Below are 27362 nucleotides of genomic sequence, written 5' to 3' on the forward strand. Positions count from 1 at the left end.
ATGCCATACTGGCACACAGCTTCTCTCCTACAAGTTCAATAAAACATCAGAGAGAATTCTTTATAGACTCACCCTTCCTGCACTACGAGCAGATTGTGCATATCAGTACTGCATGAGCAGGTGGCACACTGAGACAGTAACGCCACAGTTGGAAGAGGTTCTAACTTATATGATCAGTGGCAAAAGATATTAAATGCATCTGCATGGTACAAACAGATTACTGTATCTTAACAAACTATTAAAGAAAGATTATTTATAAGTATATTTATTATTCAAACCAATAATAAACATGTTGCAACACACAGGGTGGTATTACTGTATATTTCGTTTTATACGACGTACGTTTTAGCAGGAAAATAACCTGTTAAAAAGTTCCTGCATCTTCTATTTAGGAGGCAGGACAGCCTGACAGTGTTAGACAGCCCTGACTCCTTCCCTAATAGTTGGGCACAGTGCTGATTCAGTGCATCAATGGATAGCGGCACAGTTCTCCCCCTTTTCCTGCCCGACAATGATCAATGAGATCAGTGCCTAACAGGAAAGGAAACTGGAGCTGCCTCAGCTACTGTTCTGTTAAATACAATCTGTATGTAAAGTGTCATTGTTGTTAAAATTTTTTTGCAGAAATCAATAGTACAGGTGATTTTAAGACACTTTAAATTGGGTTTATTAGCTGAAAAATGCATTTTTTTTATCATGAAAAAGCAGTTTGAAGCTCTCCCCCCTGTCTTTATTGTTGTCTATGGAGAGGGGAGGGGTGGAGGGAGATGAGGCAACAAAACAGGACAACAAAGAGTTAATTTACAGCTACATCACTGGGCTATCTCCTCTGAAGTTAGCACTAACCTCTCTGACCTCTAAGTATGGCTTTCACACAGGTCCCGCTGTGTAATCCTTTGTTCTCTGCTGGCAACTAATCTCCCTCCTCCCGCCTCCCCTCTCCATAGGTTACACAGGGCTCGACTGATGTAAAAGAGTTGAGAATTCCTGATAATGAGCAGTGAATGAGAGAGAAGAGGAGTGTGGGGGGGGGGGGGGACTTGGGGAAAGTCTTTTTGAATGCAGATAATGGCCTATTTGCCTAATAACTACAAAGTTTCGCCTGGACTATTTGCCTGGACTATTGATTTCTGCAAAAATAAAAAAAACGACATGTCAAATGTTTGTATTGGTAAGCGTCCGGATGTTGAGGTTCTCTATGATCGCTAGAAAGAAGGGGCAGATGTGCGCTCTGCCCTTTCATCTTTGCTGTAACTGCTAACATGAGAAGTCTATGGGATTATTATGGGGGCCTATGGAACTTCTGGCAATTCTGTATACTGGAATTTCCATAGGCTCTCATTATAATAAAGTTAACTAACAACGCAAGTTTATAGCAGAGAAGAAAGGACAGAGCGCACACTGCTTAGCACGTCTGCATCTTCATTTTAGTGATCTGCGGGGGTCTCTGGAACCAAACCCCGACCAATGCAAACTTCTGACATGTCAGAAGTTTTTTCAAATGATAGTTACACTTTAAATTTGTCTGTGTACATGTGTGTATGTGTGTGTCTGTTTTTGCCTTTATGAAAGTAGCAGAGGTGTGTGTGTGTCTGTATATTGACACAGCATTGTCTGTGTCTGTTGGTATCTTTATGTAGCAGAGCTTATGTGTGTAATGTAGCAAAGCTGAGTGTGTATGATGCAGCAGGGCTGGGTGTATATGTGTGGGTATAAGGTACTATCATTGTTAAAGTGGCCCTATTGTTTCAATAAACTTTGACCTCTTCACTGCATGATCCCCTTCATTACCTTAAAGGAGAAGTCAAGCAAATTTTTATTAAAGTATTGTATTGCTCCCTAAAGTTATACAAATTACCAATATATACTTAATATGGGAAATGCACATAAAGAGCTTTTTCCCTGCACTTACTACTGCATCAAGGCTTCACTTGCTGGATAAAATGGTGATGTCACAACCCAACTCCCAGAGCTGTGAGCTGTGCGGGCTGTGGCTGCTGGAGAGGATGATAGCAGGGGATGCTCAGTGTCTCTCCAGTGCCCTGTGCCCCTCAGTGTCCCCCTAATATTGTGCTAATATCTTTTTTCAGTTGTTTAAATCAGAGTTGCATCTTAGGGCCCTATTCCACCGCACGATTATCGTTCAGATTATTGTTAAATCGTTTGAATCTAAACGATAATCGTTCGGTTGAAATGCAGTTAACAATTAACGACCGAACGAGAAATCGTTGATCGCTTTATAAGACCTGGACCTATTTTTATCGTTGCTCGTTCGCAAAACGTACGCACATCGTTTGCATTGAATAAGACATCGTTCGGTTGTTCGCAATAGATACGAACGCAATAGCGAATAAATAGCGAAAAAAACGATCGCAATTACGATCATAATGCCCCTATTCCACAGGTCGTTTAGAGGAACAAACGAGCGCTCTCAGCGTTCGTTTACTCCTCGTTCCCCGCTCGCTGCCGCCGCTATTCAGCGCGGCTGCAGCGAGCGGGTAAGTGTGGGAGGGGCAGCGGGGAGCTGCGGGGGGGCTGCCCGGGGGATCGCTGATCGTCCGGGCAGTCCATAGGATACAGCAGCGTCTGCTGCCGATGCTCCTATTCAACGGAGCGACAGCAGCAGATCGCTGCTATATCAGTCGCTTGTTTTTCAACATGTTGAAAAACAAGCAACTGCAACGATCAGCCGACATGAACGATGTCGTCTGATCGTTGCACTCTATTCCACCGGACGATCATCGTCCGTAGCAGCCGATATCGTCCGAATACGAACGATAATCGTTCTGTGGAATAGGGCCTTAAGTAACAATTATCTTTCCATGGAAATGAGTGAACATTTTCAGGTCTTTCGCAATAGCGGTCGTTTGAGATCGTTAACGATTATGCAAATGATAATTGTCCGGTGGAATAGGGCCCTTAGTGAAGGTGAAGGTGCATCTTATAAAAGTGAAAAATACGCTATATCCATATTTTTTTCTATCCCTCTTTCCATACCACATAAGTATCTTTTTAGATAAAATTTTTCAAACTATCTGGGAGGACAATATTGATCAAAATGAACTCCTTAGTAGAGATGAGTAAACTTAAAATAAGTTCAGGTAAATTTAAAACTTGGCATTTGAATCTTGCAGCCTGGAAAAGATAGATGCGGCCGTAGGGCTGCCTGTAAAAGATGGATACATCCTGCTGTAACCATGGTTTCCAGGCAGCCCTAAGGCTGCATCCATGTACTGTACTCGTTCTGCAGTCATGTACTGTAAGTTTGCTCATCTATACTTATCGGCACTAGAGATGAGCGAAGCAGCTGGAAATTCGTTTTGCAAACTTTGCGAATTTTGGGTCATATTAGTTAAGATTTGATTTATTAAATTTCATTTAAACAGACAAAACTATAGTAGCTACAAATAACCAAAGAAGGCAGTGGGTGGTCAGCACTCGGATTCCATCCCTTTCATATATTCAGTAGTGTTTATACTGGCTGTATGCCACTCTAGGAGCCCATGAGAGTAGACCCTGGACCCAAGGGTGACCAGAAAAGGGGATGAACACAAAACAATTCTCTCCAGCTCACTAAAATTCCAATGCTTTATTAAACCATTAAAAATCCGATGCATTTCAGGCTTGCTCGCCCTTAATCATGGCTCTGCTCTGTTGTGTCATATAAGACTCTACAGACAAATAGCCGTCACCTATCTCAGGGTGGAGAAGCAATCACTCGCCGTTCCCCACAGTGCTAAGCATAGTAGCAGCGTGTTTGCCCACACCACATCTAGAACAGAGCAGAGCCATGATTAAGGGGGGGCAAGCCTGAAACGCGTTGGATTTTTACTGGTTTAATAAGGCATTGGAATTTTAGTGAGCTGGAGAGAATCGTTTTGTATAGTAGCTACAATATTGGCACTATTACAAAAGGACGGATGTCTTAAAGTGTGTTGTTGTAACTGTGTCAAAAATCAAAAAATTACAATTTAAAAAAATTTCAGTCAGCCACTAATCTAATTTCCGCCATGGACAGTGTTGGACTTCAGTGCATCAGGGGCGTAATATCAATTTCTTCCTAGGACAGGAGAAGTGTGGGAGTACTGATTATGTAAGGCGTACACTCAGTTCAGTAATGAAACCCAGCTACTATAACACAGTAGGAGTGGAGTGCGAGCACTGATTATGTAAGGCGCACACTCAGTTCAGTAATGAAAGCTAGCTTGTATGACACAGTAGGAGTGGAGTGTGAGCACTGATTATAAAAGGTGCACACTCAGTTCAGTAATGAAACCCAGCTACTATAACACAGTAGGAGTGGAGTGGAGTGCGAGCACTGGTTATGTAAGGAGCACACTCAGTTCAGCAATAAAACCCAGCTTGTGTAACACAGTAGGAGTGGAGTGCGAGCACTGGTTATGTAAGGTGCACACTCAGTTCAGTAATGAAACCCAGCTTGTATGACACAGTAGGAGTGGAGTGCGAGCACTGATTATTTAAGGTGCACACTCAGTTCAGTAATAAAACCCAGGTTGTATAACACAGTAGGAGTTGAGGGCGAGCACTGATTATGTAAGGTGCACACTCAGTTCAGTAATGAAACCCAGCTTGTATGACACAGTAGGAGTGGAGTGCGAGCACTGATTATGTAAGGTGCACACTCAGTTCAGTAATAAAACCCAGCTTGTATAACACAGTAGGAGCGGAGGGCGACCACTGATTATGTAAGGTGCACACTCAGTTCAGTAATGAAACCCAGCTTGTATGACACAGTAGGAGTGGAGTGCGAGCACTGATTATGTAAGGTGCACACTCAGTTCAGTAATGAAACCCAGGTTGTATAACACAGTAGGAGTGGAGTGCAAGCACTGATTATTTAAGGAGCACACTCAGTTCACTGATCCCAGTAAATTGTTATAACTCAGTACCAATTTAGAGGAGTTTACAGTGCACAGTGAGTGCCTCACCGCTGTCATCCTGCTCTCTCCTCCACATACCGCCGACTGGTCACCTCTGGAAACGAACCGCCTTTTATAGAAGGGGAGGGGGAGGTGCTGGAATCACAGAGGGGCCTGCAGCTGATTGGATGGGCACTAGGGATTATGGTTAATTCATTTCTCCTGCCCAGTGATGCTTTAGACAGCATGTGCAGCCACCATTTTTTTTTTTTTTTTTGCAAATTTTCTTAACCATTCTGCATAAATTTCCTGCACAGAAAGAAGCAAATTGACCGCACGATTCGCTCTAATTATTATTAGTCACTGTGAAAATTAATAAAAAAAAACATTTGCCAATGGAAAACTGCCAATGTGCTACTGTATGCTACTGCACAATTATATTGGGGACTGAGAAACACATTTAATGAGGTTAGAAGGTAGACAAGGAACCAGGCAGCACCAGTATTAGCTCCTATCTTTATTTTTATATTGTTTCATTACTTCAACATTGTCATTGTTGGATCTTGTTATGTGACATGATCAGTTGTTACTTCTGGTAAATGCACAATTAAAATTCACTTTTCTTATATTTTTTTCCAGGTAAGCAAATTTTGAAAGTTCATACGGTATATTACCCAAGAAGACACAAAAGCATTGTATGCATTTTCTCATACGGTTTGCCCTAATATACTTTTTTTTTAATTCGTGGTTCAACTGGAAAGCACTAAACAGAAGTCAAAGCAGAACTAATGCCACTTCCTTACTCCTGTTTTATGTCATGTAAATATACATCATATCAAATGGAAATCCCGGCACTCACCATATTCATCTCATTATTTTATTTGGTTAAAAACCGTAACAGTGTGAAACAGCAGAACGCGTTTCGGCTACATGCCTTTGTCAACTGCCTAATACAGAGTGAGACTAACAGGTTTAAATAACAAATGTAAGTCCATGTCTGCTAGTGGTTGAAGTGTGTTCCGGTGACGTCATCTCCACACCGGGAGTAATCAGATCCATTAACTCTCCCATTACTAGTCCATACTCAAAACCGCAGCACATAATGTTTAAATGTGAACAGACTCTATAACAAATACAAAACAACACATTTAAGAACAATACATATACAGTTTATATACAGTTTAGCTATAGATACTCGTCAATAGTACTGAGGACTATAAATAGATCTAAAACATAAATAGTAGAACTCCTCATAGAATATTACAAAATTACAAAGTTATCAATATAAATAAATATACAAAAGTACAAAACTATACTAAATATTAGTTTATATCTATATATACACAAAAGACCTATATACTGTACATACATACATACATGTGACCAAAAAAGGAACAAGCCTACCGTAACCTTCTTTTCTCGGGCTCTAGCCGGAGTCTGGTGGTTTAACGGGTTTGGGAGGACTAAAAATTATATGGGACAAAAACAGGGATTAGAATGGATATCCAAAGAAAATATCATAAAAGTTTTTTTTATTATAAAAAACTACCCAATTCATAATTGTGATTAAGACCCCTAGGATGTAACGTTTGAAGGGTATGTATCCAATAAGCTTCGCGCTTTTGCAGTAGTTTTTTTATATCACCTCCTCTTTTGGGTATTCTGATTTGTTCTAGTACCTGGAACTTCAACTGAGAGATGGAATGATGTTTCTGTTCAAAATGATTAGGGATCGGCAGGAGTAGATTTTTGCAACGAATAGTTGACTTATGTTTACTTATTCTATCTCTCACTGCCTGGGTAGTTTCCCCCACATACAGCATCCCACATGGACATTTGATACAGTAGACTACATTTTTTGTACCACAGGTATAATACCCCTTTATATTATACGGTCTACCTGTCTGTGAGTGGAATACTTGATGTCCCTTAGATACGTTACTACATTGAGAACACTGTAGGCAAGGAAAAGTCCCTTTCCTCGGAGTGCTCAATGTCTGTTGTCGTGTCACACAGGTATCAGTTCTACATTCCGCTCTCACTAATAAATTGTATAAATTAGGCGTTTTTTTATTGCAAATAAGTGGAGGATTTTTGAATTCTGCTATATTTGGATATGCTCTAGCCAGAACATACCAATGTTTCCTGATCACCTTATCAATTTTATATGATAACGGGTGATATTGTCTAACAAAAGCAATTCTCTTGGCCATTCCTGTTCTTCTATTCTGCTGTCCCTGTTGTCCGACTTCTTCCCTGGGACAGCAGAATAGAAGAACAGGAATGGCCAAGAGAATTGCTTTTGTTAGACAATATCATCCGTTATCATATAAAATTGATAAGGTGATCAGGAAACATTGGTATGTTCTGGCTAGAGCATATCCAAATATAGCAGAATTAAAAAATCCTCCACTTATTTGCAAAAAAAAAAAAACCCTAATTTATACAATTTATTAGTGAGAGCGGAATGTAGAACTGATACCTGTGTGACACAACAACAGACATTGAGCACTCCGAGGAAAGGGACTTTTCCTTGCCTACAGTGTTCTCAATGTAGTAACGTATCTAAGGGACATCAAGTATTCCACCCACAGACAGGTAGACCGTATAATATAAAGGGGTATTATACCTGTGGTACAAAAATTGTAGTCTACTGTATCAAATGTCCATGTGGGATGCTGTATGTGGGGGAAACTACCCAGGCAGTGAGAGATAAAATAAGTAAACATAAGTCAACTATTCGTTGCAAAAATCTACTCCTGCCGATCCCTAATAATTTTAAACAGAAACATCATTCCATCTCTCAGTTGAAGTTCCAGGTACTAGAACAAATCAGAATACCCAAGAGAGGAGGTGATATAAAAAAACTACTGCAAAAGTGCGAAGCTTATTGGATACATACCCTTCAAACGTTACATCCTAGGGGTCTTAATCGCGATTATGAATTGGGTAGTTTTTTATAATAAAAACTAGTCCTCCCAAACCCGTTAACCCACCGGACTCTGGCTGGAGCCCAAGAAAAGAAGGTTACGGTAGGCTTGTTCCTTTTTTGGTCACATGTATGTATGTATGTATGTATATAGGTCTTTTGTGTATATATAGATATAAACTAATATTTAGTATAGTTTTGTACTTTTGTATATTTATTTATATTGATAACTTTGTAATTTTGTAATACCCTATGAGGAGTTCTACTATTTATGTTTTATATCTATTTATAGTCCTCAGTACTATTGACGAGTATCTATAGCTAAACTGTATATAAACTGTATATGTATTGTTCTTAAATGTGTTGTTTTGTATTTGTTATAGAGTCTGTTCACATTTAAACATTATGTGCTGCGGTTTTGAGTATGGACTAGTAATGCGAGAGTTAATGGATCTGATTACTCCCGGTGCGGAGATGACGTCACCGGAACACACTTCAACCACTAGCAGACATGGACTTACATTTGTTATTTAAACCTGTTAGTCTCACTCTGTATTAGGCAGTTGACAAAGGCATATAGCCGAAACGCGTTCTGCTGTTTCACACTGTTACGGTTTTGAACCAAATAAAATCATGAGATGAATATGGTGAGTGCCGGGATTTCCATTTGATATACTATTTTGGGACTACGCTCCTTTCCTCGTGCACCACCAGCTTGCACGGAGTGCCGCTCTGATCCTTCTCCGTATGTAAATATACATGGCGATCCTTTTTTTTTTTTTTCAATGTTACAATAATTTTGTCTATTTTATGTCTAAACAATTTTTGTAATTGTTTTTTTTTTTTTTTTTTCATTTTCTACTTCAAATATTTTACAGTGAGTTTAGTAAATATACACTAGTAAGACGCAAATAAAACAGTGCTCCAATAGGCTTCTTTTTAAAATATTTTGGTCAAAAGAAACATTGTTTATTTACAGCAGCATTAAGTGTAAGCTTCTAGAAAGAAAATAGCTGTGCGGCAGTTCCAACTCTGTCACATAAATATTTTATATCTCCCATACCTCCGGGGACTGATATTAGAAGATATTGAGTCTAAGCCAATAAATAATTTATGCTAAGTAGCAATTTAGTTGTTTGGCTTGGGGTAAAGAAGTGTAATAAATTCATAAATAAAGTTGCCATTTTTGTATTCTAAAGTTAATTTATGTTTCTGTACAATTAACTAATGTAAAGGTAAAAAATACAGTCCTAAGGTCATAACACACTATCGTAAATTTGCTATATGTTACCAGGTTTTAGGCAAGGCATGTGTCTTACGCCTTTGTACAGTATGTTTTTGTGTTTAGTGTTGTGGTGTATTATTTTAATTAGTTTTTGTCTTATACATGTTGTGAATGGAGTATAAATGAACTAATAGAAGAAATTGCCTACATAATAGTTGACACAATAACCTTATAATCATTCTATTGTACCTATAAAATATCCCTAATGATAGGAGCTAATATTATTTGCATTTACTTAATCCCTCAAACTGAGGTAAGGTGACATCAGGGAGGCACCTGATTGGTCTATAGACAATGTCATTAAAGGGATAGTTCAACAAAAAAAAAAAAAACTGTCAAATCAACTGGTGCCAGAAAGTGCCAGAGATTTGTAATTTACTTCTATTAAAAAATCTCATTCTTGCAGTACTTATCAGCAGCTTTGTATTCTGCAGGAAGTGGTGTATTCTTTCCAGTCTGGAGAGCAAAAGAGGTTTTCTAAGGGGATTTGCTACTGCTCTGAACAGTTTCTGTCATGGACAGAGGTGGCAGCAGAGAGCATTGTGTTAGACTGAAAGAATACACCACTGGCTGCAGGACATACAGCAGCTGATAAGTACCGGAAGACTGGAGATTTTTTTTTAATAGAAGTAAATTACAAATTTCTGACACTTTCTGGCACCAGTTGATTTAAAAGTTATTGGGTTATTTTGTGAACTACCCCTTTAGGTGTAAGGCTAGGTTCACACTGCGTTTTTGCAATCCATTTTACATGTTAATTTTTATGGGGAAAAAATGGATGCAAAAACGGATGCAATTGTGTGTCATCCGTTTGGATCCATTTTTCCATTGACTTCCATTATTAATTTTTAAAACGGACAACGCGTTTCTAGGTTAAACCTCTTTCTCAAGTGAGGACTTGAGAAAGAGGTTTAACCTAGAAACGCGTTGTCTATATTAAATGTAGTTTTAAACTACCTACTGCTATTCCTATCATTTGCTCTGCTTCAGTACTACTACAGCTTGCTGTACCAGCACCTATGCATCCGAATCCTTGCTACTTGTGGACCTCCACTGGTATTACCTGCTTCAAACACAGTCTGCTCCGGGGGACCGGAGAGTCGGGAAGGCAGCGGACAACTTAATTTACTTGCGCCCAGCGGTGCCGTGCTCGTAGCACGACCGCACCACGTGAGTGTACGATTTTCTCACCACCTGTACCCCGTCTTTGCCAGTTTGCGGATCACACTATGTGCGCCCCGTGGTGCCTCTCCTTCTTTTCTTTATATTACATATCGTAGCTTAGGGAATTGTCTGATCTATTAAGATATTACATTATTGTTCCTACCCCCTTAAGGGGTTAAACGGGAAAAGAACACCAAGATTGCTGTGGTTTTTTTTTATTATTATTATATATCATTAAAAAATTTATAAAAAACTATCAAAATTTTTCTCTTACACTAATATAATACTAATAAAAACTAGAGATCATGGCGCAAAAAAATGACACCTCAACCAGCCCTGTAGGTGGGAAAATAAAAGTGCCATGGCTCTTAGAAGGTGGGAAGGAACATAGCATTAATTTGACCTGGACATCTGGGCACCAATGACCTCGGTCATCAAGTGGTTAGGATTGATAATTTCCATCTAAGCTTGGGTTTTCTAAAAGTTGAAGTCCAAAATCTGCACTTTTTCCTTTTCGCTGCCTTGCACTCTGTAATAGCTCTCAATTTACTCTGTACTAATTGCATATCCAGATATTTGAAAAGCCCGTAGCCCTGTGTCCGAGGGTGCCAAAGGTATAGTAGTATGCTTGAATTATTATTGTCAAACACAATTTGTTCCCATTCATTTGATCTATGAGATTCAATGCAGTGAGAAAGAATGAAGAGAGGGCAGGCAAGTCAAGTATGGCCTTAAGAAGCAATCCATTTGTAACCAGGCCGGAATATTAGTATATCATCTGCCATTTTCTGATTTGCTTGATTTCTTGTGTTTGATTTAATAAGGTAAGGGAATTGCTTAACACTTGTCTAACACCTAATTGGTTCATGTCAGATATCGTATAGGAAAGCTTAACCACTAAGTGACATAGGAGGTTTGACCTTTCACGGCCAAATCAATTTTATCACTTCACATTGGGTGATCTTTTAATAAAGAACTTTGGTTTTATTTGAATGACAACCATTGATAAATGTTATTACTATGTATTTATGATACTATTCTGATGTATTGCAACTAAGGCATTAGCTATACCTACAATGGCAGCAATGTGGAGGACAGAAAATTCAAGAAGAAACATGGACCTTAAGGTGATACCCTTTTAACTCTCTGTCAAATTTTCCTTTTTAGTATATATAATATATATACTGTATATATATATATATATATATATATATATATATATATATATATTTAAATATATTTTAGTCTGTTCTTAAAAAGCTACCATGATGGTGAGTTCTATTTTCCCACAATGTTTTTTCTTGTCTGTTTATAATATTTAAAATGAGATCCATTATTTTGAGTCCAAAATGACGTCCATTATTTTGAGGATTGGCCAGTGGTCACCCGTCAGATGCTGTTACATTATTCTGGTTTAGATGGACTAATCGGGCTTTGGTTGTGTCTGTATTTGAAAAGTCCATTGAATTTTATAGTAAAAGCAGAGAAAAGACGGTGGGGGGGAAGATATAACTCCAATGTAATAAAGCGCACTGTGCTATTCCAGTCCTCTCAGTGTATGTAGGAGCCTGCACTCCCAAAAGACCAATCAAAAATCGAAGCATACACAGAAGATTCCAATGCTTTCTTGGTTTATTACATTCTTTAGCAAACACTTATTTGCTAAATTTCACCACCAAGTGATATGAACAACACGTAGCTATAGAGAGGACCACAGCAATATAATGATAAAGAAAAAGTCCACCGCCCAGCCGGGCTGGTCACAGTTCACATTCGGACACTAGGACACTCACGGAACAGATGGAGAGTTCACGTCTGCAACGTTTCGAAGCAAGCGCTTCTTTCTCAAGCATGTGTGAATAGATAACCACCACCACATTTATGCCTAGGAAGCCTCGCGAGAGTTCTTCCGCGGCTGTTAAAAACAAAGAATGACATGATCAATAACTTAGCATAATATATATAAGAGCACTTTAAGCTTCAACCAAATTACTACTTACAAATCCCAATATTAATAGAGATATGTCCCTTGATCAAATCATAAACATGATAAGATACCATATGGCACATTACTGAAAAATTACTAAAACACACTAAAATTGCACATTTCATTAAGTCCTTTCGGGCTTACTGTATCCAACCGTTGGATCCAGTAGACCTCACATTGTAATAGTTTTTTCTTAATCCTCGTTTCATTTTCACCTTCAATTTCCTCCAATGCCATCCACCTTAGTTCACTGATGTTATGTTTATATTCTATAAAACCAAATTTATTAGGTTCTTCCCCTATGCCTCTCTGTAACCCTCTCCTGATGGCTGCTTTATGTTCACCTATGCGTGTTTTCACACTACGGGAAGTTTGACCAACATAGCATAACCCGCACGGGCATTTGAGCAAATAAATCACTCGAATGCTGTCGCACGAGTACCAGCCCTTGATTTTAATGGATGTCCTTTATGTGGGTGAGGAACTGAGTCACCCGCTATGATGGCATTACAGTTCTGACACTTACGACATGAGAACGTTCCACATCTTTTGGATCCTAAAAACATTTGTCTAGTAAGTTTTTTCTTTTTAATATCTGCCCTCACCAATCGATTAGCAATCGTCTTCCCTCTTTTGTAAACAAATTTAGGGGGTTTCGAGAATAACCTCCCATATTTGAATTCATATTGCAGCATGCCCCAATGTTTCTGAATCACCTGTTTAATCATATTTGCGTGCTTGTCATAAGTAAAAATGAACATCATGTTATCATCTTCCTTTTTCTTATTCCTTTTGGATAATAAATTCTCTCTTTTAATTTTACCTACTTCTTCCCCTACTTTAACTAGTTCTTCTCTCCTGTAATTCTTCTCTACATATTTCTCTACCATTTTATCTTTATTTATTCGGTATTCCGCGTCCGTACTACAGATCCGCCGGATTCGGATAAACTGACCTCGGGGGATCCCTTTGAAAGTCTGGGGGGCAAGATTGCTGCTTTTCAATAAGGCATTATTCCAATCAGACGGTTTGGAGAACAAGGTCGTGGTAATCTGACCATTGTCCTCCTTTCTGACCTCCACATCCAAAAAATGTATGCATTTAGGATCACATTCTAAAGAAAATTCTAAAAGAGGATGACATGAATTAAGATAAACAATAAATTCGTCCAGTGTCTCTTTACTTCCTTTCCACATCATGCAAATATCGTCCACATAGCGAGACCAGGACTTAATCAGTCCGCTATGTGTATGTGACCAAACGAATCTTTGTTCAAAATTGGACATAAAGATGTTTGCGACACTAGGTGCCACAGGGGACCCCATCGAAGTCCCCTGTAACTGTAAATAAAAATCATCCCCAAAACGGAAATAATTTTTACTTAAAATAATGTCCATCAAAAAAGCAATTTGACAATTTTTAAGGTTAACATTCAAGGAGAGTTGTTCACGAACGGCGTCCATGGCATCCGAATACGGGATGTTAGTGTACAAACTTTTGATGTCCATAGTACACAGCCATGTGACGTCGCTCGTGTCTACTTGTCGTATCACCTCCAGAAAGTGCTGAGTGTCGTGTAAACAATTAGGTAACTTCTTAACTGAAGTCTGTAAAAAATTATCAACATAAATGGATAGAGAATGGAACAAGGAATCGACCCCCGAGACGATAGGACGTCCCGGTGGTTTCCTTAAATCCTAAGATATAACGTCCGATGTTTGCAAAAGACGCCTATAAAAAATTGTCATGATCATTAATGACGTCCATCTTTATCAAAAGATAGATATTTTTCATGATAATAAATTGTTTGAACATAGAAGGAGATTTATCAAACATGATGTAAAGTGAAACTGTCTGAGTTGCCCCTAGCAACCAATCAGATTCCACCTTTTATTCCTCACAGACTCTTTGCAAAATGAAAGGAGGAAGCTGATTGGTTGCTAGGGTTAGGGTTAGGGTTAGGGTTAGGTTTCAGTTTACACCATGTTTGATAAATTTCTCCCATAGCCTTTAAGTTCCCTTAGGGGACTTATATACAGTCATATATTGATGAATGCTATGCCATTGTGTAGCACTGATTAGCATTATTCTCGCTCTGCAAATAGAGCCTGCCTGAGAGCAGACTCTGTGATCTGACCAGACAGAGGTAAGTATTTTGCCTTCGCCTGTCATCAAAAGTAATAGGGACCCCCACAGCCATGTGAGGGGGTCCCGATCAGTCAGTGATAGGTACTTATCCTGTCACTAACTTTCTTAAAAGCTGTGATCGCCATAGATCATAGCTTTTAAGGGGTTAATGACAGGTGCTGACTGTTATTATCTCCAGCTCATCAGACCTTAGAGGGGTTGACCAGTGGAAAAAAAAATCTTTCAAATCAACTGGTGTTAGAAAGTTATATAGATTTATAATTTACTTCTATTTTAAAATCTCAAGTCTTCCTATACTTATTAGCTACTATATATCCTGCAAGAAGTGGTATTTTATTTTCAGTCTGACACAGTGCTCTCTGCTGCCACCTCTGTCCATGTCAGGAACTGTCCAGAGCAGGAGAGGTTTCTATGGGGATTTGCTGCTGCTCTGGACAGTTCCTGACATGGACAGAGGTGGCAGCAGAGAGCACTGTGTCAGACTGAAAATAAAATACCACTTCCTGCAGGATATATAGTAGCTTATAAGTACGGGAAGACTTGAGGTTTTTAAATATAACAAATTACGAATCTATATAACTTTCTGACATCAGTTGATTTGAAAGATTTTTTATTTCCCTGGATAACCCCTTTAATGTATCCCTTCACAGCAGAAATGTATATTTACGTTCCTACTGCACAGGCAGTTGGCAGTAGAAACTTATATATATACGTCTTGCTGATGTGAAGGAGTTAAAGAGGACCTGTAGTCAGCCCACACATTGTATGGTTCCTTCATTTTTAACTTCCTGTCAGGGGTAAATCAAGCAAAAACCTACTGAAGCCAATAATATTAGTGACAGCATTACATTAGAAAGTTATGTTTCTTTTACTATGTATTTAGTAAGTATTTCTAGTTTTGTATTGTGTATATTACAGATACACCACATGTAAAGACACATGTGTTATAATGAGTGTACTGTAACTGAATGCATGCTTTTTCACAGAAGCTCTAGTAGTTAATATAGCAAAACTGCCAGGACAAATAATATTGTTAGTAATATATTTTTTCCTTTGGGCTCAATTGTGATTTGTCTTTCCTACTTTCACTGTACCCCAATACAAAATGAAATATTTGGATTGCCAAGCATCTGTAGCCTTGTTCAAATGCCTGGAGATGATGGGTAAAACAGACGGATCAATAAAACAAACCTCCAGTGCATTGCAATGGCTTCGAGTGATGTCCCCTCTGACTGTTCAAGACCTAGCAAGTCAATAACCTATTACTATCTAACTCTGCCGAGGTCAGAATTTAACAAGAAACACAGTCTTTTTAAGCCTCAGCATCTAGTTTGTGGTTGTATTAAAAAAAAAACAAAAAAAAAAACGACAGCTTCGATTCAATAAATGAAGGAGAATTTTATTTTAAATCAATTTTAAAAAAATTCTTTAAAGTTAAAAAAAAAATAAAAAAAATTGTAGATATTCAAAATAAATATTATAATTTTTCCCAACAATGTTTGGTAACTTACCTGTCTGCTTGCTGCTGCTCTCAAACCATGAAAGAGGCAGAAGTTGGTTATTGTTTATACCTGGCATATATAGATATTTTGGAAGCTAAGGCAATGATTGCAAGTAGGGATGGTCCGAACCGAGTTCGGTTTCGGGTTCGTACGAACCCGAACTCTCGGTAATGATTCCCTCCGTCTGCCCACTCCGTGCAGTGGGCGGATCTAGCGGGAGGACCGCCTGGAAAACTGGGATACAGCCATAGCCATAGGCTGTATCCCAGTTTTCCAGGCGGTCCTCCCGCTGTATCCACCCGCTCCGTGGAGCGGGCAGACAGTGGGAACCTGATGCCGAGCGTTTGGGTTCATACGAACCTGAACCTCGGAGGGTTCGGACCATCCCTAATTGCAAGTAATATTTGCCCTATACATTAAAGTACTGGTATGAACACATTGGCTTCATAGATTATGTAACTGTAAGATTATGCTAGTTACAGTCACAATAATCTGTACACGCCCCTTCAGCTTCAAAACATTCACAGACACGATTAATAGTTTAAAAAAAAAAAAAAAAAGGTCCCTGATTGGTAAAATAACGCCTGTATTTGATAGTTTGTAACCCAGCAGGGGTTTCAATAAAGTGGTTGGTTAAAGGGGTAGTTCAGCAAAATACATAAATAAATAATAATAATCATAATAATAATAATAATCATTCAAATAAACTGGTGCCATAAAGTGCCAGAGATTTGTCATTTACTTCTATTTGAAAATGTCAAATATGAAAGTAACTATCAGCTGCTGTATGCCCTGCAGGAAGTGGGGTATTTTTTTCAGCCTGACACAGTGCTCTCTGCTGCCACTTCTGTCCATGTCAGGAACTGTGCAGAGTAGTAGCAAATCTCTATAGAAAACCTCTTCTGCTCTTCACACTGGAAAAAATACATCACTTTCTGCAGGATATAAAGCAGCTGATAGGAACTGAAAGACTTGAGGGTTTTTTTTTAATAGAAGTAAATTAAAAAATCTTTTGCACTTTCTGGCACCAGTTGATTTGAAAGAAAAAAAAAGCTGGACTACCCCTTTAAGTGTTAACTTTATTTGATTGATTAGTGTTCCTATGTAATGTTTTTAGCCAGTACTCAGATTCATTATAGAAATGTCATGTTGTCAGTGGGTGAAAGGCCTGATGGGACAAGAAGACAAGAAATCACCTTTAAGCTTGCCCATGGAAAGAGTTGTATATAGGAGATTTCTCTTTAAAATGTGCTGATCTAATGTGGATTAAAATTAGGCAACGTTGAAAGTAGAGATAAGCGAAGCACGATTCGCTGCGAATAATGCTTTCAATTCGCTTTGTTCTGTGAAGCAAATTCACACGGATTCGTTAAGAAATTCGCAAAAAACATGGTGGCCACACATACTGTCTGGAGCATCACTGGGCGCGAGAAAGAGATTAATCATAATCCCTAGCGCCCATCCAATCAGCTGCCGGCCCCTCTGTGATGTCAGCACTAGAGATGAGCGAACCTCGAGGATGCTGAAGTTCATCCGAAACCCGATTGTTCGCCATTTGATTAGCAGGGACTGAGGAAATTAGATAAAGCCCTAAGGCTATGTAGAAAACATGGATATAGTTATTAGCTGTATCCATGTTTTCCAGACAACCTTAGAGCTTTATCCAACTTCAGCAGCCGCCACTAATCAAATGCCAAACGATCGGGTTCGGATGGACTCGAGCATGCTCGAGGTTCACTCATCTCTAGTCAGCACCCCCCTTTTTATATAAGGCTGTCCTGGGAGAAAATAAATGTTATGCCACTGTTACACCAATGTCCCCTGCTGTTCATGGCAGAAATTGGATGAGTGACTGGCTGACATTTTTTTAAAATTGAGATTTTCCAATTTTTGACACTTTTCTGCCGCCTTCGCTCATCTCTAGTTGGAAGCAGCTATCCAATAGTAAATGTCTAATTAATGGTTCTTGGGTGTCCGGCAATGCACTGGTTAATAAGTGTATGGGCAACCCAGATCCAAGTTACTGTTCTGATATATAAGATTTTTTTATATTTTTTTATGAAAAGGCTGGTGGCTGTATGCTTAGCTTAGATATGAATATAAAGTCTCTGCATTTACCTGCCTAAATAACTCACAGCAATAGACTTTGAAACTTCTTCTGATTCTTTGCACTGCTAACATGATTTTCTGACCATTTCTCTCATGTACGAGAAAGGAAAAGGTATGATTTCTTACAAAGAAAAATGTCATCATATAGGGAATGGTGTAATGGTGATGATCACTTCCCATACCTGTCGTTCTCCTTCCATTTCCCAAAGGAGGGCTAAATACTGGATCCAATATAGCAATCGTAGGAGTAAGGGTCACTTCAGTAGGGTAAGCATTATGCACGTTCATCTTCCCCATACCCATTACATTGCCAACATTGATCTAGTGTTTACGGGCAGCTTAAGTTAAAAAATTCCTGTAAAGTATTTGTAACCCTTTTTTTTTTTTTAATAACATTATAATTTATTCATGTACTCACTGCCTGACAAAAAAAGCTGCATATCATGTGAAAACTCTCAATCAAATGTAATAAATCTACTAGGGATGATTGGTAATTACCATAAATGCATTTTTCACTCTATTTCAGGAATACAGAGGTCACAGGTAGGGTCCCTAAATAGACTCCGGAAAGACATCAAATAGGACAGCTGACTATTCTAATTTATATAATGATTGGAAGACAGTACACGTTCATGATCTTTAGTTATTATTACGTTTATTGGGCGTGAAACAAAGTCCCATTAACAGTAATAAAATCTTTATAATAGATTTATATGAAGCAAGTTCCCTAAAGAAAAATCATTGACCAATTGCATTAAAGGGGCATTCCACTAAAGTGTTAAAAAAATGAAATTCTCCCAAACCTTGGTTTTACTCAACAAGTCCCCCTGAGTAATTTGAGCCATGTCCCATCTTTCTAGCTGCCGCAGTTACTGAGCTAAAAGTTTTTCTAAAAGTCTGACTATATCAAAGATGGCGTCAGCCAGGAAACTACTTTTTCCAGCATGCATTGCACCTCTGTCAAGTACCTGCCCATTGCTGCTTTTGTTTTACACTATAAACAAAATATTTATCTATCTATCTGTTATCCACAGCCACTCCTATGGTATTGCAGTGTGGGATATTGTGAGCTCTTTAAGATTCTGAGGGAATTGGGAAGGGCCTTGGGACCCTTAAGTGTATCCTCTCTTTTATACACCTCATGAAGTTAAGTAGGTTTCACTCTAGTGCAGTTTAACAGGATTTATTCATGAATAAGAAAGAAAGAAACATCAGTGATGACATACTGGTGACATCACAGGGATGACATACTTCCTAGCACACTCCCCTTGTGGCAAATCCAGCTCATGTGCCTGTTGTTTCCACATAAATCTGTCCTTCTCTTTCACTGTTTCTACCCCACACACTTCATTTTACCGCACAACACACTGACTGGAAACCACGTAAGATCCTTCTATGCCCCTTCTCTCACAGCCCAGCTCTATAAATTCCCTCAATGCTGGACAACTAGCAATGTTGTGTGCTGGCACTTCTTGCATCTCTAACTGCCAGACAGAGGTAATTAAAGGAGAAGTCTTGCAAAATTTTTTATTTAAGTATTGTATATCCCCCCAAAAGTTATACAAATCCCCAATATACACTTATTACAGGAAATGCACATAAAGTGCTTTTTTTCCTGCACTTACTACTGCATCAAGGCTTTACTTCCTGGATAAAATGGTGATGTCACGACCCGACTCCCAGAGCTGAGGGGCAATACAATTAACCATTGACAGTGACAGACAAGCTTACCCTGGGCCACTTATCCATCTACATAGATAGATTAGAAAGAGAGAGAGATGAAACAGTTTTATTTACCCTATACTGCTCGGGAGGCTGCCTTTGTTCTGTTGTTTTCCTGCCCCTTGGCCAGGTGCTCACTGATTGGTGTGATGTCAGTGGTGGGCAGGGTTAGAGATGTGGTGTTACAGCTTGTCTGGCAACAGAAGAGACCAAGTTCATGAGACTTTGGTCTCAGACAGAGGGGGAGGACAGAGATGCCATAACCATGGGGACCAAAAAGTGAGGATTTTCTTCAGCTTCAGGCTATGAGTCAGGATGTGTTGCAGACAAACGGACCAATTTATGTAATAGAAACCTATTACAAACAAACTTAGATTATGGGTGGGAATTGAACAGGGTTAAATTTTATTAAGTGGAGTTCCCCTTTAAAATATCCACACTTTATATGGCTCAAATTTTTGTAAGGCAAATTCTATTCACTCCAAATCAGCATATAAAGCCAATATTAGTGGGACTGTCTTGTTGCCTTTGGCTTTTATAGGAAAGGAAGAACTGCAAGTCATAGTACAAAGAAAGATGGGTGGTGGAAAAAAAAACCATAACTACACTTATTTTACCCTCCTCCGCAAATTATTGAGCTGGCATGTGTATTTAGAGGACTCCGAAAAAGACATTAACAAATAATAAGACCCTGCCGCTACTTGAAAAAAGGAGGCACTAAAAGAGCTTTTGAGGGAAAATTTACAGCAATCAGCCTGCTCTTGGTGAATATGTGATGTGTGCCATAGACAACATTCCTATTAATTCCCACTTGTCTTTTATAGCCAGAGACCAACCTCATTTCTGCTCTTATTGTGCTCAGCGAGAGTCTACAGAATCTGTGTCTGGCATGCTTCTTCTTTAAAACACAATATAATTGCCTGCCAGTGAAGATGCAGTATGAAGTTTTAACTTCCTTCGCTCATTTAACTTTAGAGAAAGTTTGAATGAAAGAATGAATGAATGAATGAATGAATAAATAAATGGGTATTTTATCCTATAAGAAAAACATGTATTTTAATGACAATTTTTCGATATCCTCATATCCCCTCTGAATTTGCCTTTGCATAAAATAAATAAATAATAATAATAATAATAATAATAATAATAATAATATAAAAAATAATATAATTAAAAATAATAATAAAGCTGTGATAACGCTTGGGCATTAATGTGATGGGAGAACTACAGTACCCAGAAAAAGTATCACAATTAAAGCGGCACTATCAGCAGGTTCTTTCCAGAGAACCTGCTAATATGCCGCAGTAGCTGTGTCCTTCAGTAGTATATGGGCATTACTTTCACCTCTCTCCTCCCCCGCATTGTTTCTAAAATCGCTAAGTGCTTATATGCAAATTACTTGCTTAAGAGCATTTAGGGTGTTGCTCGGGGCCGACTAGCATCGCCACGCCGCGCCCAGACCAGCCCGCCTCCTCCCATCCCGCCCACTTTGCACATTCACAACTGCATAGTGGGCTCTATACATGGCGGCTGCGCAGGGAAGCAGTCCCTTCGGACTGAATCCCCCGGGCCACCGCCGAACCTCCCAGAGGTCCCTCAGGGCGTACGTATAAGATATACTTATACTTAAGAAACCACCGGGAGGATCGGCGGCAGCCCGGGGGATTCACACATGCGTGGGAAGCAGCCCGTCTCCGACAGGACAGGACTGCTTCCCTGCACAGCCACCCTGTATAGAGCCCATTATGCAGTTATGAATATGCATTGTGGGCGGGACAGGAGGGGGCGTGCTGGGCGTAATGCAGTGATGCTCTCTGGCCCCAAGCAACGCCCTAAATGCTCTTAAGAGCATTTAGCGATTTTACAAATAATGCGGGGAAGGAGAGGGGTGAAACTAACTGCCATATACTATTGAGGGACACAGCTACTGCGGCATGTCAGCAGGTTCTCTAGGAAGAAGCTTCTGATAGTGCTGCTTTAAGCTATGTTCTCTCAACAGAAAACAACAACCTTCTTTCTGGACAACCATCAGTTTAGCACCAAAATAAGGCTTTGTATTAAAAATGATGGCAGTATCATGATCATTATTTGCGGCCATCATGATAGACAGCCATCTTGTGCTGCTAAAAAGAAGGACGATATTCTCCTGTTGTGCCAAATAATGATCATGATATTCTCCTGTTGTGCCAAATAATGATCATGATATTCTCCTGTTGTGCCAACATAGCCCTAGAGTTATTTAGCTTCAAGAAAGACAGCTAGTGGATAGCCTATAACTTTTATATCAGGGGGGCATAAATAAATCATGTCTCCCCTGATTTATTTAAAACTAGGACTGTATCTCCAACAAGGAGACAGCCTCTATGTCTAGGTGAAAAAAAGTTTCTACACCAGCACAGAAAAGGATTATTTACTGTAAGAGCAGTAGCACTATGGTATTCTCTGCCAGAAAAAATAGTCATGGTAAATTCAATAATAGAAGAATCAAAAGGGTCTGGATGCACTTTTAGAGGGAAATAATATTAGAGGTTAGAGTCACTAGATTCTGGGGAAGGGTCATCAAACCAGAGAATTTATTGTGATCGGCGGATTTGGAGTCGGGAGACATTTTTCTCATTAAAATTAGTAAAATTGACAACAAACTCGTTTTTTGGTTTTTTTTTGCATAAATCCTCAATATGTTGATTAGGTGTATCGGTGCACTGGGCGCAGTACTACAGCCCTCAGTACTCTGCAGTGATGAGCGGCCAAAGTTACAGCACTGCAAAGCTGGCAGGCACTTTGATGAACAGAGGTTTGTAATACTGCCCTCCCATATACTGAACTGCTTAATTAACATATTGCTAAGAATTGAAGAAAATGGCGCTGAGGATGAATTAAGAAAACTACCTTCTTTTGCAGCATCCCTGGCCCTATAGCAACACAACAGTATGTAAGACCTTCAACAAAGTTCTTTGTTTGCGTTTTACATATAATAAAGAGTTCAAGGTGTTGACTTTGTCTTTAAACTCCCCAGATTTTAATCCCCCTGAGCATCTGTAGGATAAGCCATGGAGACCCACTTTGCAGTTTACAAGATTTAAAGGGGTTATCCAGCACAAAAGAAACATGGCCACTTTGCTTTAGTGACAGCATCACTCTTGTCTCCAGTTTGGGTGGGGTTCTGCAACTCAGTTCCATTGAAGCGAATGGCACTTAAAGGGGTTATCCAGCGCTACAAAAACATGGCCACTTTTCCCCCTACTGTTATCTCCAGTTCAGGTGTGGTTTGCCATTAAGCTCCATTTACTTCAATGAAACTGAGTTGTAAAACCCCACCCAAACTGGACACAACAGTAGGGGGAAAGTGGCCATGTTTTTGTAGCGCTGGATAACCCCTTTAATTGCAAACCACACCTGAACTGGAGACAAGAGTGGTGCTGTCTCTGGAAGAAAGTGGCCATGTTTTTGTAGCGCTGGACAACCCCATTTAAAGTGTCTGCTGCTAACATGCCAAATACAGCAGAACACCTTTAGAGATCTTGCGGTGTCCATGTCCGAAAGGGTGCAACTTGTTTTGGCAAAACAAGGGCTCTGGTGACCTATTAGTCAGGTAACTCTAATGTTAACAATCAATAGAGTAGAGATCTTTATCAAGTCATCACCTATTGTGTAGAACAAAACATTTCACTCTATTCTCAGCTTCTTCCTGCTTCCTATGATATTTTTGCACGCAAAAACCTCTCACACACAGCCAAGTACTGACTGCAGTGGTAATCCCAGTGGTGACCCACCTCAGCCAATGAATTGTTGAGTGGGCAGAAAAAGGATGTGATAGAAAGCAGAACGAATCACTGAGTTCTGAGAACCAGCTGTCGCCCCAAATTTAATAGGGGGGGGGGCTTGAGATAAAATTACCTCACCTCACCTATAAAAGAGTTCAACATTAATATTAGGTGTGTGTTTAAATAACTACTGCTATTTAGTGCAACCCAATAATAACTGCAATTAAGAGGTCAAGAACGGTTGAAAGTAGGGTCATGGTGAAGCCACAGGGTACACGTTACATGTTGCCAGTAAGTATTGTGCATGTGAACAGAGTTCCGGCTTAATAAGGTAGCATGAAGTCAAGAGAAAACGCCAGCTTACCGCTTTCACTGTGCATGCGGCATGGACTCTCCAACGGTGTGTGATTCAAATCCAATAATAAAGTCCAAGGTCCAGCTAAGTGATAAATGAATAACTTTATTTTTCTCACCATCTTGCCATTAGCCCCAACAAGACGCCAGCACGTTTCAGCGGCCTTACACAGCGTTAATCATGGTGTAATGCGGTAGCATCACCATGCGAACCTACCCACAGAAAGCAAATAAAGGATATACTAAATACTAATTTACTATCATTAAAGGGAATCTGTCACTAGGTTTATTCTGCCTTAAATGAGAGCAGCATAAACTAGTGATATAAATGCTGAACAGATAAGTGTATTACTTACATCATTCTGTTCAGCCGTTCTCCTAATATGCAGGAGAATAGGATTCTTACCACACCTCTCCCCCCGCCCTCCAGCTGCTGTATAAAGGTTGACTGCCTATACACAGCATGGATAGATAACTGCCAATCCGTTGGGCGGAGTTTTCTGCTTCTCATGAATATCCAGGACTACTGGGCTCATGCACATAATGGAGAGGACTACTTATTGTCCATGTTATTCAGGAGAAGATCTCTGTATCAGCTGCACAGAACAAAGTAAGTGATACATCATTCTGTTCAGCTTTTTCTGACTAATTCATGCTACCCTTAGATAGGACAGCATAATCCTGCTGACAGTCTCTTGAAGTATATTAGATTGACTATGATATTGCATTAATACTGGTTCATTGTTTATACCCTATATTGCATTTTATTCTACATTGTAGCGTTATTTATCTTAGTGGTGAGCATTTTTGCCTTGCAACACTAGGATCCTAAGTCCACATCCCACCAAGGACAACACCTGGAAGGAGTTTGTATGTTCTCCCCACATTTGAGTGGGTTCCTCTTCAGACTTAGGTGGATTTTCCGCTTAGCTTGTGAGTCTTAAAGGGGTTATCCAGTGCTACAAAAACATGGCCACTTTCTTTCAGAGACAACACGACTCTGGTCTCCAGTTCAGGTGCGGTTTGCAATTAAGGTCCATTCACTTCAATGGAACTGAGCAGCAAAACCCCGCCCAAGCTGGAGACAAGAGCGATGCTGTCTCTGGAAGAAAGTGGCCATGTTTTTGTAGCGCTGGATAACCCCTTTAATACTGACAGGGATTGATCTGAGTGATCACAAGCTATATAAAGTGCTGCGGAATAAGTTGTCGCTATATAAATAAAGAAATTATTATGATGTTTTCTTTTGCTTCAACCATTGTAACTACATACTGCACGATCAACAATATTAATTACATTGGGACAACATGTTTCTTTCCTCCGGTCTAACACTTCACACTATCAGGTACAGTATGTAGTATTCATTTAACTGGCTTTTTTAGTGGATTTGGTTTCAGTTACTATTAACGATAAATCATTATTCATCCTTTTTTAAATTAATTGCTGAAATAGCTTTGGATATAAGATGCTCCCTACAAAGGGCCACAAATAATGATGAAAGACGCTGAAGTGTTCTCATGTGTTGCTTGGACCAAAAGCAGAAAAGGGATTATTGCAGCTGAGCTGCCCACATGGAATTTGTACTCAATCCTCCCACCCACCTTTCCACTGTCTATTATTCTCCCTTTCTAGGCTTCTCCACTGTCCTCTAACTACCCTTCTCTGGAGTAGTTTGAGAACACAGAAAGAAAAAGTTAAAAAAAAAAAAAAAAAAATGTGATTCCATTAGTAATTAACTATGGAATTTTCAAGGACATAACATTGCTTTTGTGAGGTGTCAATACAAACACTTCTGTCTTCAAACTCCAGTCCTTGGCTGAGACATTTATGTCATTAAGAGCTGTACGGCTAAAGAACAAATAAAAGAAGTAACATGATTATTGCAAAAGGACACTTATAGTCATCTTTTAAAACCAGCTGATATATATATATTTTTTTTTCATATATATTTTTTTCCATCATTGTGAATTCTCAGAGGTCATTACTAGCTAAGCTAAGACTGGAGCATAATAAAAAAATATATATATATATTATTTTAATTTTTTTTAAGTTAATTAAGGAGTGGTATTAAATACATAGTGGCAAAATTCATTGAGCTGTTAGCAAAGCAGCAAAGACCGGGTTAATACAAAGCCTGTTTGTTAATGAGTAGCGTGTAGCGAGTCTGGTTTCACAGAGCGTTCTGCGTTGCCGTGTTGTCAAAGTCTCTCTTTATTATGCATTAGAAACAGTTGTTAATTGGTTTGCTGAAAGCCTATTGCAGTAGCCGCACTGATAAAAAGACCTAGGTGCCCTATCCTCTTGTTTTCCCCAGTTCTAAAAAAGAAAACGCTGTACAAACTTCAAAGTCTCTTCCAGTATGTATTTGCAGAATCCCAGGTCTTTTGTATTCCCTGTCCTCCACCGAGGGGACTCATTGTGCATTGATCATCAGTGGTAGACCTATGCCTGGGTGCCAAGGGCTATACTGCATGTTCATGGCTCATACTGTCATTACCATTTTTTTTTTCTTCCCCTATTTCAAGCAACTTACAGAAAATGTCTGAAAGACTGTTCTCCTTAATGGGATGAATTATGTTGTGCAAAACTACACTAGCATTTTAGTAACCTTACAGAAAAGTAGCTCAGACGCTGCATTTTGTAAGAATTTTGAGGGAGAGGCATCCTTCATTTTGTCCTCTTCTGGCATAGCTGATACAATTATTGTAAGGGAAATTACATTATTATAAAAGGTGTATTTAAAGAAAAGGCACTTTACAGAAGGAGCTTAGCATGGGAAAATGTTCTATTCACACAAAGCCTTGTTCGCCAAAATAGGAAGCCAAAGAATGACTGACTGTCTCATCAAAAATACCTTTTTTTTTTCTTTATATAAACTGACGCTTTCTGCAGAACAGGCTTACGTGAACTAAAAGCTCATAGACTAAAAAGGTATTTATAGCCGTCAACTGCTCGGCGTCCATTGATAACAAGCGATTATTTTATTTTAGTTAGTAAAAACTAAGGCAGATCCGATGTTTTAGTAGCTAAATATAAGTCATTTCAGATAATATGACAATGGTAACAATGAGACTTAAAGCGACTCTGTACCCACAATCTGACCCCCCCAAACCGCTTGTACCTTCAAATAGCTGCTTTTAATCCAAGATCTGTCCTGGGGTCCGTTCTGCAGGTGATGCAGTTATTGTCCTAAAAAACAACTTTTAAAGTGTCAGCTCTTTGCCCAATGGCTGTGGCCTAGATTGTGTGTGCATTACGTTGGCACACCCTCTCTGTCCCTCCTCCCCACCCTCTTCATAATTAGAACATTTTCTCCTGTCTGAACATTGCACAGGTGCCTTAACGTTCCAGCCCATGTGCCGTGCTGACACAGCTGAGGAATAGGAGACAGGGGCGGGGAGGAGGGACAGAGAGGGTGTGCCAGCCTAATGCACACACAATATAGGCCACAGCCATTGGGCACAGGGCTGCAAGTTTAAAAGTTGTTTTTTAGGACAATAACTGCATCACCTGCCGAG

The 27362-nt window shown here is 39.4% G+C and overlaps 1 long non-coding RNA gene across 2 annotated transcripts in view; it reads right to left on the bottom strand.

Annotated features, from left to right (window-relative positions):
* Window positions 1-11937: 11937 nt before the first annotated feature.
* The window catches only part of LOC138794739 (uncharacterized), a 71668-nt gene continuing 56243 nt past the window's right edge, over window positions 11938-27362 (bottom strand). For both annotated transcript variants that reach the window (XR_011363486.1, XR_011363487.1), the window contains exons 3-4: window positions 23855-23929; window positions 11938-12173 (exon numbers count right to left, since the gene is read on the bottom strand). This is a non-coding gene — a long non-coding RNA (uncharacterized lncRNA). The remainder of the gene's footprint in view (window positions 12174-23854; window positions 23930-27362) is intronic.

This window comes from Dendropsophus ebraccatus, chromosome 6, assembly GCF_027789765.1.
Source record: "Dendropsophus ebraccatus isolate aDenEbr1 chromosome 6, aDenEbr1.pat, whole genome shotgun sequence".
NCBI lineage: Eukaryota > Metazoa > Chordata > Amphibia > Anura > Hylidae > Dendropsophus > Dendropsophus ebraccatus.